The sequence below is a fragment of the Peromyscus californicus genome, unplaced genomic scaffold (genome assembly GCF_007827085.1).
Source record: "Peromyscus californicus insignis strain IS unplaced genomic scaffold, ASM782708v3 Scaffold_11__1_contigs__length_118956290, whole genome shotgun sequence".
In the NCBI taxonomy this organism is placed as follows: Eukaryota; Metazoa; Chordata; class Mammalia; order Rodentia; family Cricetidae; genus Peromyscus; species Peromyscus californicus.
Window position 1 is genome coordinate 29,746,004 of NW_026294402.1, and position 17,473 is coordinate 29,763,476.

The 17,473-nt window shown below is 44.7% G+C and overlaps 1 long non-coding RNA gene across 2 annotated transcripts; it reads right to left on the reverse strand.

Annotated features, from left to right (window-relative positions):
- Positions 1-726: 726 nt before the first annotated feature.
- Positions 727-16,664, reverse strand: LOC128121373 (uncharacterized). 2 transcript variants are annotated; one of them, XR_008222160.1, is made up of 4 exons: positions 15,886-16,664; positions 13,078-13,276; positions 5,472-5,795; positions 727-4,281 (listed from the first exon to the last, which is right to left on the reverse strand). It is a non-coding gene; the product is annotated as an uncharacterized LOC128121373 (long non-coding RNA). The 2 variants fall into 2 exon arrangements; XR_008222159.1 differs by having other exon boundaries at positions 727-5,795.
- Positions 16,665-17,473: the final 809 nt, after the last annotated feature.

Genomic DNA, 17,473 nt, shown 5'->3' on the forward strand with positions numbered 1-17,473 from the left:
GGAATGATTTCAGGAAGCATAGAATAGGGCAAGGGCTTTTCAACACCCCACCCTCAGCCCCTTTAGGAGAAGGCCTTAGATGCATTAAAATTGACAGCTGCTCTCTGTGAACGCAAAGGGCTACACTCCACCCCCCACCCACCCAATTCCCGTGGCCCTAGTAGGCCATGGGCTTCTATGATTTGGCTTTGGGGATGGAGAACATCCCCTACTGGAAGGAAAGGACCACTTGCTACCATCTGGGCTTCTACTATTCAATTTAATAAAACTCTTTTCTATGTCATTTTGACTTTTTTTTTTTTTAATACAGATGTCCCAGGAAAGGGGGCAAAGCTATAAACTGCTGTTTTTCATTTATATCCAGATGTGACAGGATAGAGGATTCAGGAAGAGAGTCTCATCCCTTGACCAATATTTCAAACACAGCAGCTGCCAAGCATGAACTAGTTTCAGGGACTGCCCCATTGATCAAGGGAGTTAGGAAATTTCCTGGCTTAAAGAAGCTCACAGGCAAGTAGCCATTAAGGGTACTAGTCACTCATCCAGATGACCTGAGTTCCATTCCTACCACTCATTGCAGGTGACTCTTGACTGCCTGAAACTTAAGCCCCAGGGTATCTGACACTCTTTTCTGGACCCCATTGGGGGCCCCATTCATGTGAACATACCCACACAAAGACAAACATATACACATAAATAATGAAATAAATCGTTTTTATTTTCAAATGTTCACTAAACATTTCTTCACTAAGGAAAAGGAAAGAAGACTTGAAGTGTGTGTGTGTGGTGGGGGAGAGATTTTTACATGTCCACAACTGGTCATTTCTTCACTAAGGAAAAGAGAAGAAGACTCAAAGTGTGTGTGGGGGGGGGGGGGATGGCGGAGAGGGGAGAGGGAGCCAGCAGGTCAGAAGAGTGATGGGATCCATGGAGGAGTGGGAGGAGCTTGAAAAAGAAGCCCAGGAGCTCTGAAAATATGCTTTCATGGCAGTTTTATGATTTTCCATTTTTGTCGCAGGCAGGTCCTGTCTCTGATGGATGGCTCCCACTTGACTTCTGGGGATAGAAAGTACCTCCACGCTTATCCTTGCTGTCGTCGAAAAGAGCAAGGGAGAGGGAAGGAAACACTAACCTGCAGGAAGATGCTTTTCCTTCCAAGCAGCTGCTCTGCTGCTATGAGCAGAATTGAGTCAGGTGGGCTTCTCTTATTAAGATCTTCACTGCATGTTGCCTGGTCAGCACGAAAAGGACCAAGGAATGTGCCTTCTCATTAACTCTGTTTCTATTTCTGGTAGGCCCCTGGGTGGGTCAAGGGGCAGATGTCTCTGCCCAAGGCCTACTGATGGACCACCAGCTTGGTTTGTTCTGGTAATTACTTTAGGATCTGGTATGCAGCTACCTGCATTCCCTGGGGCAGGGGCAGCCCTGCAAACGCCTCTGAAGGTCTGATGGTCGGCTGGATGCAGTAAAGGTGAAGGGTGAGTGAAGGGCACACGGAGAGAGCTGACTGTGAGAAGAGTGAGGTTGGGAGGAAGGATCCTGACTAGCACCCACCACGGCTTCCAGAGAGATGAAAGGCTCACCAGGAGGGCTGGGTGGTTGTTTCCCACTGTGGACCATTCACCAGAGCTAACGGTGGCCTTCAACAAGACAAGTTCATCGCATTTGTCCCATAGGGAAGGTCTTTATTCAGATCTTTGAAAACTCTAATGCTAGACCCTGGCTTTGCTGCACAGGTCTTAGAAACTTTCACTGGTGTCACAGTCTTCCACATGGGAAATTCTGTCTGTCAGGTGACTGTCGGTGATGAGTCCATTTGGGATAGCCGCAAAAACGTGACCATCCTTGCCCTGACCTCCTGGTGAGGCCTTGTAAAAAACTGACCATTTTTCAGTGGAATTAAAGAGAAAGGTGCTGATGTCCAGTAACAAGGAGGCACAGCTGCCTGTGAGACAAGAGAGGAAGATGGGAAATTATAGGTACAGGGGAAGGGAAAGGGGCTCCTCATTACCAAGTCTGGTTGAAGCCCATTGGTTGAAACCAACTGAGAAGTAGGAATTCTGTACAATTAACATTTGCTGTGAAGGTTCTCATCAAATATATTCCTTTCTCATATGGACATTTAATGTTCACATAGCAATAAAACAAGCATAAGGCCTGGATGTACACAATCTTGGTTGGAGCCCTATTCCTTCGCCCAGACATTTTGTGGCTCACAAACAAGACTGATACAGTCTAGGGGTCCTGATTAGACTCATTTTCTCTGCCAGTTAAGGAGTTAAAAGGCAGGCAAATTTTGAGCATGAAAGGTAGCCTGGAGAAATCCCAAACACCACAAACAGAAGCACACAGAATCAGTAGTTGAGGAAAGGTGTTTACTGGAGAGAGGAAACACACACACGCAGCAGCCACACAGAGAAAAAGATCCTCTGTAAAGCAGATGGGGACTCAGAATCCAAAATATCCAGTCTTTTCTGAAGGGCTAAGACTTAAGCCTCTGAAGAGTTTTCTTCTCCTAATTTAGAATAAGTCAGTTTGAAGAAAGATAGGATGGTTGATTACCTACAATTATTATGCAACCTGTCCTGATCAGACCTTGCTGAGGAGGTCCATCAGGCAAGAGGGGCTGCTGGCCTTTGCCTTAAGAGGCCAATCTTTCATCTCAGTTCAAGAGGGTGAGGAAGAAGTAGGTCATCTTGGAAGTTTACCACCTTTGTTACCTAGTCATGCTCATTCTCCCTATCTGTATGCCTACCAGGGAAGCTTCCAACTCCTGGTCTCTCAAAGACTATTAACTTTGTCTACAGGGAAAATACCCTATCTCCCTTCATCCCCTGGACCCAGAGTTTTACTGTCTCAACTGGGATCCTATCAGGTGCCTCTCAGGACCCTGATCTCATTTAGGTTCCTTAGCAACCCTTTGAAGATAAGGACTTCAAACCCCACCAAAATCCTAAACATGGCTACTCTAAGGACAAGTGTGAGCTCACACTCACACTCCTGGTATGTCTTACAGTTTCCTAAGCGTCTTCCTTCTTGTAAGTCTTGTGCTTAGAAATCTAAGATATCCTTAACAAACCCCAACTCCTCTTCATACTGGCCTTCCCTAAAAGCCATTCTCCATCAAAGCCCGGGATCTGATTTTACCTGTGATTAGGTACCTAAAAGAGTAAGGGTACTCCTCAGCTGGCAGTGACAATGTGGAGCTATGCCTTTGTCTCTGTCACCACTGGCACCTGGAATAGACCTGCAGGCAGGCAAGGAAGAACCATGAGATTATCATTTTGTATTCTGTGGATTCTTTTTAATTTTATCATTGGGACAAGTCAGAAGAGTCTCCAGGAACAGAAGGGAGCAGAACCTTGGTCTCCTCTCCCCTCCTGAAGATACCTTTGTAAGTTCTGTCACTCCGTTTAGGACTGGAGGGCTAAAGGTGACCCAGGATTTGATGGTCTGTGCAGAAGCTGCCCTCCATGTCTGGGAAGGGGAAGTAGATGAGGTCCTCTTAAGGTGTCTACAGTGGCTGTGTGTCTTTCTCGCTCTCAGAGGACCAAGGCAAGTTCAGGTTCTGTGCCACCCACAGTTCTAGGTGGGGAAGGGGAGAAATAGAGAGCAAGCGCCAGGGTAAATGGAACTTCTGAGACTGATTTTTGCGGAGAACTGGATGTTTCCAAGGGTGCTTTTCACATGCATCATCTACACCTTGAGACAGATGTCGGAAGCCCTTCTCTTGGATCAGTGGACCAACCCACTGAGTTGACTCATTTAGTTAGTCAGGCATTTGTGCTGGGCTGACCCCGTGGATAGATCAATGCAGACATATGGGGGATTAAAGGAAGACTTGCCTTCTGGAAACTTCTTGCCTCACAAGGGCATGACATTGCCCTGCTGAACCTAAAGTTAATATTTACAAAGCAGACTCCTGGAGTTCCTGTTTCCTGCCATCCTAACCCAGAGCAAACCCACTAGGCGGGGACTGAGTGGCCCAAGGTCACAAGGCTTGCCAAAGCTAAGGTTGGAAGCTGGCTCTCTGCCAGCAGAGTGAGAGTTCCCAGGCACCTTCTGAACACAGGCAGATAAGCAGATGTGGGTGGAAGGTAGAATCCAGGTGTCAGAAATCTCAGGAGGTTAAAAAAAAAAAAAAAGAGCTATCCCTCCTGCTGCCACCGTCATTACAAGGTGACTCTTGAGAGCCGCTTCCCCACGTTCTATCAAAAAGTCCTGGCAGCTTTGCTGATCCGGCTTATAGACAGGGACAAAAGACCTTCTGCTGGATCGGCCCTAGAACCAAAACAAAGACACATTTTCCATCCCTGGCTTCTCAGATACAGTGCTTGGCATCTCTGCCTCCTAGAGGTCTGATAAAAGTTTAAACTGGGAAGGGCTGTAAGGAAAATCTAGTCAAGGGGTCCAGCCCCAAACCCAGATCCCCAGTATAAAGGAATGGAAACAGACTCAGAAACCAGAGGTAAAGTGGAGACTCCGGTCCTAGTCCCTAACTTCCCAACATCACCCTGTTCAGCACCTGGGAATCCCTGGATGAAGGTAAAGCTTTTGTTCAGAGAGGAAAGTGATTGGCTTTAGGATGTAGCATCTATTAGATCAAACTGAGCCTAAAAAGCTACATATTGATTGTGAGTCTGGAGGTTCTTCACAACTGTCAATCTTATCTTTTCTATGCCTGACATTTGCTAAATACTAGATTCTGAGGATCCCACTGATTGGCTCTCTGTGTTATGCTACCCAGCAGCCTTTATTGAACACACTCTTTGAAGCTAGAGGTCTGGAAAGAATGGGTTGCACTGTCCTTACACTTGCCTCTTGGGGCTGTGTCTCATCTCAGAGAACACTTAGACACAATTCCTCCCCATGTCCTGGTTTTCACCTTGACTCTCCTCAGCCCTAACCAGAAGATGCAGTCAGGAGCAATCTGTGTTGAGAGTAGCAGATCTGCCTATGTGGGCTGTACGCAGCCCATAGACCCAGATTTAATGTGGACTCCCTGCAGCCCATAGATGTTTTGACTGGGGACCCAGAGCCAGCTGGATTTGAAGTCTGGAGGAGAATGCATAACTAGAGTCACCTCCTTAGTAGACAGGGTTCTGTGAACAGTAGTAGAGGCATGAGAGAGAAGGCTGTGGGGCTGATAACATCTCCAGCTGAGGAGCCAGGGTGACGATTTACAGGCCGGGCGTCTAGGACCTGACTCAGCACCAGCTTTGTTTTATTATACCCAGTGAAACTTGATCATCCCTAGTGGGGCTTTGCCAGGGAATGGGGAGCCTTCAGGCCCTGGTTAGGTTAGGATTAAATTGCCAACTCCAGCAAATGAGAAGTAATGAGCCCGGCTGGTCTCCCATTTATGGAAGGTAAAAGGTCTCCCCAGTGAGGGGGTGTTGAGTAAGAGGAGGATTTAGATGAGGTTCTTGGCTACCAATGTTTGTTGGACACTTAAGGGCGAGTCCGCTTACCTCTAGGGCTGTGACATTCAAAGGACAGAGCGTAGTGTCTTGCTGGCGCTCATTTTCTTTCTGTGTCATCACAGTGAGAGGGCAGCAGTGAAGAGGAGAGCTGGTGTTTTCAGGAATCTTACCCTGGCATCTTGTGGGCTCTTCTTCAGGTGGCAAGTCACTCAGTGCTGGCTCCATGCAGTGTCACATTCCTTAGCAACATCTCTACCTCCCTTCAGGTAACCCTTGGCAAGAGATTATCCAATCTTTGTTCTCACTCAGGGCTGGGAAGAAGATGGCTGTTCTCCTCAGGGCACATAAATTCTCTTCTTCAAGTATCTCCATCTGAAATGCAAATACAACGAAGGGCAATGCCTCATCAGGCAACACATTAGCCTGCCTTAATAACAATCAACTGAGAGAGAAAAAAAATGAGGCTTAGCATCCACAATAATGATATTATCTATCATTTATTGAATAATTATTATGAACTAGGCACTATGCTAATCTCTCTCTCTCTCTCTCTCTCTCTCTCTCTCTCTCTCTCTCTCTTTCTCTCTCTCTCTCTCTCTCTCAAAGAAAATCCTTTGTTTCTTTCTGAATCATTACAGAGTCAAGAGACTGGTATTTGATATGTCATTCAATGAGCTGAGGCCCAGCTGTGCCTAGGGTCACACCACAGGTTAAAGAAGTGTCAAGAGTCCAGCCCAGGTGGCCAGGCCACCTTCCCCTTTGGTACAGGTGCTCAGGGATTCATCAGGAGTCCAGGAAAGGGACACATGAGTGAGGAGTGTATATTGTTGGCCAGTTGTCCTTAGAGTCCCACTGAGCCTGGCTCCAGCCTAGATTCCAACAAACTCTTCTCTGCTTTGTGAGATCTCAAGTGACTTACCCCTCACTGATTGTCACTCATGTGATGGCCAAGATTCATGAGTCCCTCCTCCCTCTTATCTTCAGGACCCTTTCAGGGTTGCTTCCTCTTGGAAGCCTCCCTGAGCTTTCCCTTCACACCTGTTTAGTCTCTTCCAAAAGGCCAAGGGGCCATTTTCCACCCCATGTCAGGACCCACTCAGCTGTGCTCTTGAAGGCAGGGCATGTGCCCCTCCGCTGTCACACCTTCACAGATTCCAGCGCTCTTAAACATTCAAGGTGTAAGTGGAGTCACTGACCTAACAATGAGGCCCCAAGTCCCAGGGAACACAGACCTGACTCAAGAGGAGAGCTACATTCACGTCTCACAGAACTCAGCCACAGGATAAAGCCTGGAATCATGGTCAGTGCCTTGAAAGGTAAGAAAGCCGCCGGAGACAAAGACGCTTTGGAAAGGAAAGTGTTAGTCACTCTGGCTTACATTTAGAATGGAGTTGCCCATTGGCAACATGGTGCTCACGGTCCAGCTTCCAGAAGGCCTCCCCTTAGCCAATTGTGCAATGAATGCTGAGAGGTGTGCAGCCAGGGTGGGTGGCATTCCTTCTGGAGAGGATGTCGATTCATTCTGAACCAGTTCCAAAGCCATGGGGTGTGAGTGAGTCACCATGACTGCCCCAGGACAATGCTCATAGTCCAGTGAGCTAGTCAAGAGCAGATGACTCTAGGGGAAGAACCTGATGCTAAGAGCCATCCTCTTAGGTCCTGACACTTTCTGCAAAGTAAGAGCCTACCAACAGCACTCCAGGAAGATAGGGGGCAGGTGGGTTAAACAGTGATAGAAGAGTCTTATAGGAAGAAGACAATACTGCCCTAATATAAACATCCCTGTAAACAGAGATAATATTGTGCTGACTGTTTTCTTTTGTCTTGACCAAACAAAGCATTCATCCATTCAGCTTACCCTTTTAATTTCACCCTCAGACCCTGCTTTGATGCTATAAAGCAAATATGATGTTTCCTTTCCATAGTTGAACATTGTGCCACCTAGCTGGGCCCATTACTAGGGAAGTGGTCACCAGGAAGGGAATACAAGATGCATACTAATGTGTGAATGAGCTTGGAACAGTGTGCAGCGGTGGGAGGCCTTGTTCCTCCAGGTTCATCCCTGTCTGTCTTTGTGGTATTTTACACCAGCTATATTGAAATACAATAGAAAAGTAAAACTTGTATATATTCAAATCCTGTGGCATGATAAATTTGATTTACACACATGTCAAGTAAATACATGTTTATATCTACATGTATGGTGTAAAAATGATTCCCACCATCAAGTTTACCAAAACACCAATCCTTACACACAGTTACCTGTAGATGAATTTCTAAATGGTCTTATTAAATAAAAAACACGGAGCCAAATATAGCAGTGAAAGCCTTAGAGAGATCAGGGAAATGGGGAAAGCCACCAGCCAACCTCACCTCCCTAACTCTGCAGCTTCCAAATGCGAGCTACTTCCTGTCTACCCACACCTTTATTGCCTGCTGTTCTGCCATCTGATTTGCTCTCTGTCTAACTACATCACTTCCTCTTCCTGGCCAGCTCTGTCACTTCATGTCTGTACAGGCCTCCAGAACTCTATGGTTGGTACTGAGATTAAAGGCGTGTGTCACTATGCTTGGTTCTGTTCCCTAGTATGGCCTTGAACACACAGAGATCCTGCCTGCTAAGTGATAGGATTAAAGTTGTGTGCTACCACTGCCTGACTTCTTTGTTTACTTGAAATGGCTTGAAATTTCCTCTGATCTCCAGGCAAACTTTATTTATTAAAGCACAAATAAAATATCACCACATTTTAGCACAAATAAAATATCACCACAGTTACCTTCTCACCTGTGGTGATATGGGTATGATAAGGACCTTTAAAATCCAATGTGTGAACAAATATCAAACGAACAGTATAGCATTGGTGTGTGTGTGTGTGTGTGTGTGTGTGTGTGTGTGTGTGTGTGTGTGTGTGTTACAACAGATGCATGTGGAGGCCAGAAGCTGACATCGAACATCTTCTTTAATCACTATTTTACTTTTAAGATAAATGTTGTAGAATATTATTTTAAGATGTGTTACATTTGTTTATGCTGTGGAACATTTGTTTAATGATGCAAAGATGTGTTTCATTCTTTTATGTTGCATTTGTTTAACTCTGTGAAGCTGTGTAACTTTGCCTGTCTAAAACACCTGATTGGTCTAATAAAGAGCTCAATGGCCATTAGCGAGGCAGGAGAGAGAAATAGGTGGGGCTGGCAGGCAGAAAGGATAAATAGAAGGAGAAGACCATTAGAAAGGAGGAGAAGGAACAAGAAAAGAAGGAAAAGAGGACTCCAGGGGCCAGGCACCCAGTTACACAGTAAGCCACAGAATAAGAAGTAAAAAAAAAAGGTACACAGAAATAGAAAAAGATGAGGAGCCCAGAGGTTAATTTAGGTTAAGAAAAGCTGGCTAGAAACAAGCCAAGCTAAGGCTGGGCATTTATAAATAAGAATAAGCCTCTTCTGTGTGATTTCTTTGGAAGTTGGGTGGTGGGCGTCCAAAGAGCTAAAAGTAAATAAAAAACAACCAGCTACAGATAGGGATTTTTCACTGAACCTAGAGATTACTAACTTGGACTTGCTGGCAAAGAATCCTCCTGCCTCTGCCTCCCCAGTGCTGGGATTACAAGTGCACATGTTCGTGTCTGGCCCATACATACATGCTGGTGTTCAAACTCAGGAACTATGCTTCCATGGCAATTACTTTACCAACTGAGCCATCGTTCTAGTCCCAAATACAGCATTACTGGTTATAGACTCCAGACTCTACCTCAGATCCACAGAAATTACATTTTTCTCATTTTTCCCAGCCTCAGACCCTGGCATCTACCATTCTATCCTCTGCTTCTGTGAGTTCAATTATTTTAGGTTCTTTGTGTGTCTATCTGGCCAGTCTACAGGCTGCCCAGAGATCTGATGACACATTATTTCTATATGTATGTATGTGAAGGTATCTCCATAAACATTAACATTGGAATCAATCAGTACACCAGAGTTATGGTTTGGATATGACGTATCTCCAAAAAACTTGTGTGTTCAAGGTTTGGCCCCCATTTGGTCCTTCTAGCTCCTAGTCCATTCCCATCATCACACCAGTCAAGTTCTCTCCATTAAGAAGGCACAGATGATCTTCCCATCCTCCTGATGATGAATATGATCTTCCCATCCTCCTGATGATGAATATCAACATACTCCTTCACCTTCCAACACCAATGGGTAGACACCCATCTGACAATCTGTATGTGGATTCTGTAAGATATGCTTACTAAACTTGCCAAGACTTACCTCTCTTCTCTCTGCACACACACACACACACACACACACACACACACACACACACACACGCATGCATGCACAGCCAGTAGGCCCTGCCACAATACCAGATGCCACCAGCAAGTGACCTGGGTCCCCTTGTGCTAATGGAACATCTCTTCTTCCTGAGTGTCTTCCTCACCTGCACAGGCTTTTGACAAGTAGGCAGATATTTTTCAAAGCACTTTTGTTTTTTTCCTGAACAAAGAAAAAACGTTCCTGTCATTGTTCACTGTGCTGTTCCTTCCTCCCATTAGCTCTGCTGAGATGCACCCAAAGAAAAGAAAATACAATTGCATACAATTAGCAATGGAAATTATTAATAGGAGCAAGAGATTCAATCCATTCTACAAGTAATTCTGCAGTGATTTTAGTAATTGATAGTAATTAAACACTAATTAATTCATTTCCCAAGTAATGTATTTACTTTATTTATGGGTATTCACTTTAATTACACTTGTTTGCATTCCTTGGGTTAAGTAATACAAATTTGCTCTATTTTCTGAAAATGTTTATTTGGGCTTCTTTAAGCCATTCTTTGAGAACCTGTGGGAACAAAGACTAATTGCTTTCCCTTGCGGTTGGGCACATTGATTTCTCAGTTTGGAATGCAATGCTAATGGAAGGTGAGGCTCCTCTGCCTTCCCAGTATGGCACTTGGCTCCTCAGCTCTAGTTTTTGGTTCATGTCTGGAAAATGGTTTTTCTGGGTTCATATTAGAAAACACCCTAACCCTTGGCTTTGGGAATAAGGAATCTCTGGGCCTTGTTACGGAATGTGTATGGTGGCCCCAGGGAGACATTTCAGGCTCTTCTGTTCTTGGAAAGGAGGGTTTGTGGCTGCTTCATTTAGACTTCCAAATATGGAAAAGAAATGCAAAAGCTGCCTACTCTAGCCCTTCCATGGAAACTCACTTGTCTATGTCACCACTGGCCTTGCAGACACTCTTTACACAAGGCTTGAGGGACCACATCCCTGAGATGCAACCTCTTAGCAACTCATTCTTTTGCTGAGCCTAAATCGTTCCCATTGAGAAGATCTTTCTCTGTGACCCCGCTTCCCTCAAACTGCTCTGTGAAAAGTGCCACAGAGTCTGGGAGTCCTTTCTTGTCCACTGGTCAGCCTGTTTGATCTGTGTTCATCTCTCCTAGAAGATGCGAATGGCCTTGGTCTGACTCTCATAATGATAAGTGAAACTGATGTCTCTCAGTCAAGAGTCTGTACTTACTTCTACTAATAATTGAATTAACGTAGATTGCACACATACCAATAATGACTCATTTTGAACTGGTGGCCACTGCTAGATGCAACAGGCAGGGTGCCAGATGTTTTGGAGATCTGTGAAGCATTATAGGTAGATCAAAAGGAGGAAATAAACTAAAAGTCAAAGAGACTCCAAGGAGGTTTAGAAATCCTAGTCAGACATCAACTGTTTAAGAAATTGGCTTTTCTTGGTCTGGTTTATCTTGTTTCTCTTTATTTCTTGTTTATCTTCTTTTTAAAATTATGTGTATGTATGCTCCTGTCTAGGTCTATATATGTGAGTTCTCATCCCTAAGGAGGCCAGAAGAGGGCATCAGATCCCCTGGAGCTGAAATTACAGGTGGTTGTTAACCACCCAACATAGGTGTTGGGATTCCAACTCTGGATCTCCGTCATAGCAGCAAGTGTTCTTAACAGCCAAGCCACCTCTCCAGTTCCACTTCTTCCTTTTCCAATCTTAAAATATTTCATCATCAAGTAAAGATTGAAAATATTGCAGGTATACAAAATGATGATTTCATTTGTACATACCTTGTGTAATGATTTAAAAAATTAAGCTAATTAGCATATTCATTACTGCTCCTCAATATCTACATCAATCCTCTGGACCTTCCCCTATTATAACCAACTGTGTATGTCTTTTGCCCAGCATCTCCCTACATCTACCATGCTTCATCCACTAAAACCATCATTTGTTTTCTACTTCTGTAAGTTTTTTTAATCACTTATTTTATGTATATGGATGTTTTGCATGTATGTATGTCTATGACCCACTTGAGTGCCTGAAGAAGGCATCGGATCCTCTAACCAGAGCTATAGATGGTTGTGATCCAGTGTATGTGTACTGGGAATTAAACCCAGGTCCTTTGGAAGGGCAGCAAGTGCTCTGAACCACTGAGCTATCTCTTAAGACCCTCAAAGTTTGATTTTTTTAAATTAGATTCCATATAAGTGAAGTCCTGTATAACAGTTCTTGTCTTTCTGTGTCTGGTTATTACTTTAACTCAATATTCTCCAGGTTCATCAGTGTCATGATAAATGGAAAGAGTTTCTTCTTTTCAAGATTGGACAACATCCTATTATATAGAGAGACAATTCCTTTATTTATTCATATTTGAACAGACACAGATTTTTCTGTACCTTTGTTATTGTGAAAGAGCTTCAATAAACTTGAGGGTACAGACACTCCTTTCAGGTACTGATTTTGTTTCTTTTGTACATACATATATGTGAGTCTAAATATTAGTTATGGTTTTTTTTTTGAAGAATATCCTGTTTTCCATGACAGCTGTGGCAATTTATAACCCCACCCACAGTGTATAAAGTTCCCGCACAAGCGTTTCTCACCTCATGTCTTTTTGGTCAAGCCACTCTAACAGGTCCAAGGCAATATCCCATCAAGATTTGACTTGCACTTCCCTGGTGATAAGCACTATTGAGCACTTTTTCATACAAATTGTGTTTTACTCCAGACAACCCAGGAGCAAACTGGTCAGGGGTAAACAACACACACACACACACACACACACACACACACACACACACACACACACACACACACACACACATGCAAAATCTGGATAAGAATAAGCCTTCAGTCAAAATAAGTTATCTTGACAGCAATGTATTGGCCCTGATATCTCTGTCTTCCCAGTCTCAGGTGCTCTCTTTGTCCTGAGAAAAGTAGACCATGGTAAGAGAGCAATGATTTGGGGAAGAAGAGACAGAAGAAAAGAAGGAACCGTCCTTTGAGAAGTCCTCAGACTAAGCTCTGTGAGAATTGGATGATAGCCATACAAGACAGAATCTCGTGGAGACTCAGTCCCTGCACCTGAGAATCTTGCTGATGATACTAAGCCAGAAATTTCACTCTTCCCACTCTGGAACAGAGGGATGGCCAACCAGCCTAGATGAAGGCTGAACAAGAAGCTGAGTCTCTGCAGCAGGCCCCTGGTTCACTTACTGGTCCTTGAAGTCGTCGATACCCCAAGCCCAAGTCTGGAGCCTCCCCAGAGGAAAAGGGAAAGCACAGGAAAAGGTAATGTCATGGGCACCAGCCCAGAGCTTTCCAGAAGGGCAAGTGCCAATCAGACCTCACCTCTTGGCATCTCTGGGCATAGAAGCTGCGACCAGGCCTGACTTCTGGTGCTTTGCCTCTCTAAGGAGGGCAGGAAGTAGTGGAGATCACCTTCGTCTAAACATCACAGGACTGAAGTTTGAGATGTCAGATGGGGTGGCTCAAAGTCATGGGAGAAATCCATGCCAGTCCTAGAGAATCAGACACTTGTAGGAGATGGCTGAAACACAAAAGAGAAGGATGGCTGGAATGGCGGGCACCCCTTCCCTTTTGATGGGGCCTAGTGTCTCCTGGGATGCTAACCCTTGACTTCCAACTCTCCTGTTATTGCTGTTTGCTCCTTTAGACACTCCTGTCATTCTATGAACTCACCCCTGCCTGGCTGTCTTTTGAAACTGCAAAATAAAGGATTCCCAACTATGCAGAAGTGAATGCAGCAGTAACAGCAACATGTTTGCATCTTAATGAAAATCATGTCCACATGTCTGTGCGCACCCACCATCTAGCGATGACGGGCATGGATGGCTATGGCTTGCTGTCATCTGCATGCGGTTGCAGCATTTGCATCTGCTCATCAGTTTGGGATCCAGAAAAGGAGCTTTTGATAGAAGAATCCTATTACCAGTCAGCCGGCTGTGAAATACTGTACCTGTGCCATACCTTGTAAATAAAAGCCTGTTTTCATTCTCTATATGTACACTCCCCACCCCCTTGCTGGCTGCCACAAGGGAAATCAGCTGAGAATTCCTCAAAAAGCCACTGGGGAGGGGCAGAACCCACGATTCTTTGAATTTAGTTTTTCTATGAACTGGAATAAGAATCGGGAGCAGAAGGTCTAACATGTTCTGTAATTAAGGAAAGAAAGAAGGAGGACAAGGAGGAAGGAAGGAGGAAGTGTCTGCAGCAGATGTGGAGGAGTATGAGCCCAATAAGTCATGCAAACTGAAAAATAACAACAGTGGGTACAAAGTACACATGACCATAGGTCAACCTGATGCTCTTCCTCTCCCCCCATATCCTGCAGTCTTTGAAGCATTGGCATTTGGGTACTGACTGGAGTTACATCCTCTTCAGGGTCTGGCTCTGAGAATGTCATGTTAATTAAGCATTAAGAAAACGAGACTCTGAAAGAGAAGTGAATCCTACTGGCTACCATGGGAGAAGAGTGATGGGCATTATTGAGAATTAAGCCTCTTGATACATTTGTTGCTAGTGATGTGCCTCTGCCTGGGTTATAGGTAGATCCTCTCCATATTCAATGCGAGTTAAGTTTAGATAAGGAGATTTCTGACCTAGGAAAAAAATGGGTGGAGTGAATACCCACTATGAAAGGGAATAATTCAAATTAGCAACTGAGTGACATTTCCACCATTTAGTCTAGGGAGCAAACTAAAAATCCTGACCAGCTTTCTGACCAAATTAAATTTTGTAAGCAAGACCCTAACTGCTGAAAGGCTCTCATTGCCATGAGAGAGAACTGGAGCAAGTCTGGGACCCAGTAATTCCTCCACCCTCTGAAAGACCACAGCCCTGAAGTGAAACAAACAGCTGAGAAGTCCAGGTTCAGATTCCAACTTAAGGGTTCAATTAATCAATGCAAAAACCAAGAAAACATTTAGTTCAATATCCATCTCTTCTGATGCATGATGATTCTGTTCTTACTGTCTCTATATAAATGTCTTTATTGAATTTCTTTCATGTCTTCTGCTTCTATAATTTCTGCTCCTCCAAGCACCTAGATGAGAATCAAGTGCATGTGTGTGTATGTGCTCACATGCCTGTGTCCGTATGAACGTTCCACTCCCCGACACAAAGCCAGCGACCAGCCCTGCTTGTGCCTGGCTGGTCGCTCCGTACTTGATTCTATTGATGTCCCACTTCTGCCCTTGACTACCGAGGCCCACACTCTCTCTTTCCTTTGTTTTCTCCCATCTATGAGGAATTTTGTGTACTAGCAGTCTAGGTCTGTGTCATTCCATCTAAATGATAAGTGCGCGCACTGACACCAGCTGCTGACAATACGCAGGTGTCTCCTTGTTCTCCTTCCTTGTTTCTGTCTTACTGAACATAGACAGTTATCATCCCACCAGCTCATTAGCCTTTTCTCTGTATGTTCCCCATAATGCATTCACTTAGAAGACGTCAACTACCTCTCTATAAATATGGCCATCAAGTTTAACTTGAGTCATGTGATCATTCCCAAGTACTACTTACAGATAGCCAATATCTTGCTTGAATATCTCTATCTAGACGTTCACACTGGTATTGTCAACTTGAGATAGCCCATGGTTAGAGGGGTGCTCTCCTAGCATGAAAAAGAATCCAAGGACCATCCCCAACATCATATACAAACAAAATTCCTCCCACATCCCATTAAATAAAAGGAACTTCCCAGCATATTATCCTCCCCATATGCTGTGGTACTTCTATGGCCCTGTCCCCAAATATTCATCCCCCTCCTTCCTTCTTGCAATAGGTTCACTGTGACTGTCATGATATCGACTTCATGATTTTTTTTTTTTTTACTCTCACCACCATCTACATTCAGACTCTTCTTATGTTAGCCAGCTCTCAGTTATGACGACAAAATACCGGAGACAATTCACTTATTTTTGTCACAGTTTCAGAAAAGCCATACGTACACTTACACATTTACTATAGAAGTTAACCCATTCGCTTACAACGTGATTGGAGTAAGACCCATGTGTTTCCAATTGCATGCTCACGTGCACCCATGCTGAAAAAGACAGTAAAATGAATGCTTTGAACACCTGATCAGTGACTTCTTCTACCTCTCTGAGTTCTTGAAAACACCCTGAGTATACATACCTGTCTGATGTTGCTCTGAAAATGTCTGGCCACAGGAAAGGGCTGCTGAGACCAAAAGAAATCCATGTATAGTAGATGATATGAAAATGAGGACCAGGACCAACCCAGGCTGCCACTGGTGGAATTAAGAAATACCACCCAAGAATATGCTTAGAGTGGAGAAAATAAAACTGCAGACAATCCCAAAATGGTTCACACACACACACACACACACACACACACACACACACACACACACACACATACACACACACCATCTTCCTAGATGCACAGCAACCAGTATTGACATGGATGATATGTAGATCTCTCTCTCTCTCTCTCTCTCTCTCTCTCTCTCTCTCTCTCTCTCTCTCTCTGTCTCCCCCTCTCTCCCCGTGTGTGTGTGTGTGTGTGTGTGTGTGTGTGTGTGTGTGTGTATGTGTGTGTGTGTGCGTGCATGTGTGTGTGTGTGTGTGTGTGTGTTTGAGGCCAAGAGGAATATGAGAATGAATGAATGAACGAATTCAGGGCGCCCTGATAAATTCCCCCAGGGATAAAATCCAAAACGTCTGCTTCTCAGAGATAAACAGAAAGCTTTGCTCCTCGGAGGCATGGCCAGTGGCTGAGCACCATGCTAATCTTCTCTGCACCAGGTCCCAGGCACCACGGCAAATGTGTATCAAAAAAAAAAATTTTTTTTAATGGAGGCAAAAAAGAGAGATTCTTTCTCACTAAAGGCAGTAATGTGAATTCAAATGTTCTTTGCCGTCTGGATGAAAGCAACCCAAATTGATGTTGTTTCAAAGAGGGTGTAGGAGAGCTAGCAGAGGAATAGATTAATTTGGTTGTGCAGATGAAGCTCACTCCCTAGGTAACAGGGTGGGGCTGGGCCAGCTGCCAGTGAGCCTGAAATGCCACACACTCCCCCTGAGTCACGTGCCTGCCTCTAGGAGTGCTTTCCCATCCAGCGTGTCATTTGATCTTCCAAGCTCTGCGGTGGGCCACAGTAGAGACGCTATTATTTCACATCCACGGAAGAAGCTAACTGGGGCCCAAGAGATCCCCAGACAGGCATCCATCTCTGTTACACCCAAACCAGGGCCCCGGGCCAGTGTTCCCTGGCTTATGCAAAAACATCACCCGAGAATGTATGGGAAGTCAGAGTCCCACTTTTCAAGTGTGGGGTGGGCCTGGGCTTCTGCATTTGAACTGGTTCACAGGTGTGCCCAGTGCCGCCAGTTTGGGATCACTCAGCTTCGGAACCCCTATCTATTGGTACTGACTTTGAAAGCTTGTCCAAAACATCCAATAACGAATTCGCTCTTTGACAGGACACTGTTTGAACCATTAAGCTCAAGAACAGATGTCACACATGGATCCCAGCTAGGGTGGAGTGGTTTTTGGTTCCTAGACATATGAGGAGCCAGAGGAAATGCCACCAAATGGTCAACTCAGTGACCCTGACAAGACTTTATCCCCTCCTCAGGCTACTGATGCTACATCTGTGCAAAAATCCAACACCCACTCTCTGGAAACCAGCCGCTCCCTGCCTCCAGATAAAGAGGCCCAGAGAAGACTCATAGCTTGGGCTCTTTTGGTGTTAGTGAAG